This window comes from Sinocyclocheilus rhinocerous, unplaced genomic scaffold (genome assembly GCF_001515625.1).
Source record: "Sinocyclocheilus rhinocerous isolate Xijiao unplaced genomic scaffold, SAMN03320098_v1.1 scaffold958, whole genome shotgun sequence".
NCBI classification, from domain to species: Eukaryota; Metazoa; Chordata; class Actinopteri; order Cypriniformes; family Cyprinidae; genus Sinocyclocheilus; species Sinocyclocheilus rhinocerous.
Genome location: NW_015650342.1, coordinates 255,712 through 257,222, shown reverse-complemented (window position 1 = coordinate 257,222; position 1,511 = coordinate 255,712). Strand labels below are relative to the sequence as shown.

General features: G+C 58.1%; 1 protein-coding gene across 1 annotated transcript in view; it reads right to left on the bottom strand.

The window, feature by feature from the left end:
* Window positions 1–1,511, bottom strand: part of LOC107711790 (guanine nucleotide-binding protein G(I)/G(S)/G(T) subunit beta-1) — a 32,747-nt gene that overhangs the window by 4,555 nt on the left and 26,681 nt on the right. The gene's annotated exons all lie outside the window — the stretch shown is intronic.

Below are 1,511 nucleotides of genomic sequence, written 5' to 3'. Positions count from 1 at the left end.
GTGATAGTGTTCACTACCTCCTGGGGTAGGTCACCTAGAACCTCCGCGTCCCGTCCAGGGACCAGACATGAAGTTTCCATAGGTCTGGACGCTGGTGCCACAGGGTGCCCCATCTCTGAGTCGAGCGCAGACCACCTTGTCGGTTGATGTACGCAACGGTCGCCGTGTTGTCCGTTCTGACCAGCATGTGCTTGCTTCGTAAGCACCCTTTGAGACGGTTCAAGGCAAGGCGCACTGCTAACAACTGTAGGCAAGTGATATGCCAGTGCAGTTGGGGGCCCGTCCATCCCCCCGACACTGCGTACCCATTGTACATGGCCCCCCAGCCGGTGGTGGAGGCATCCGTGTAAACCACAGCATGCCTGGAGACCTGTTCTAGGGGCACTCCTGCCTGGAGGAACGCAACTCCATACCGAGAAAAGAGATCCTCTGCGTCGGGGAGAGTTTGCTCTTTTCCCAGTTGACCTGAAGGCCCAACTGGCTGAGGTGCGAAAGCACCAAGTCCCTGTGTGCACACAACTGATGCTGAGACTGAGCTAGTATGAGCCAGTCATTGAGGTAGTTGGGAATGCGAACGCCCTGTTCTCTCAGGGGAACAAGGGCTGCCTCCGCAACTTACATGAAGACACAGGGCGACAGGGACAGCCCGGAGGGCAGGACCTCGTACTGATATGCTCGTCCTTCGTACGCGAACCGCAGAAATGGTCTGCGGCGCGGAAGGATCGACACAAGAAAATGTACGCATCCTTCAGGTCGATTGCTGCAAACCAATCTCGGGGACGGATGTACCCGAAGATGCGTTTCTGCGTCAACATCTTGAACGGTAACCGGCGAAGGGCCCGGTTCAAGACACGCAGATCCAAGATTGCTCGTAACCCACTGCCTTTCTTGGGTACAATGAAATAAGGGCTGTAAAACCCTGTATTCATAGCGGCTGGAGGGACCGGCTCTATTGCATCCTTCGCGTGAGTAGGGCCTTTGTTGACGCTCTCGAACTGCCCGCTGCTGCCTGCTGGCGATGGAGGAGGATGAGTGTGGTCCGGTGCTGGTCCGTCCGTGACTTTCCGTGCCCTCCTGGGACCCAGGGACAGAGAAAACCGCCTTCACCATCCCCCAAAGAGCAGCTTCCTCCCTCTCTGGGTCACCCGTCCCTGGGGCCTCTTGATCTTTCGCTCATATCAACCAGACACAGCCAGAGATGGCACTCCTGGACCACAAGTGTGGACATCGCACAACCCAGAGAACTCGCGGTGACCTTCGTCGCTCGGGCTTCTCCACAGGCCGTATAAGCATCGCTGGACAGGCCAGACGAGTACCTACAGACCCGGGAGGGGAGGCACGGTTCGCCCTGCCGGGTGGATGCGGTGTTAGTACACAATTGCATCGCAACCGGCCGCTCCACCGGGGGGACCCTTGTATACCCCCTAGCTGCACCACCGTCGAGGGTGGTGAGGGAGGAGGAACCAGCAGGGCGGTTTCCGACAGTAAAAGATCCCGTCCATGACCTGGTG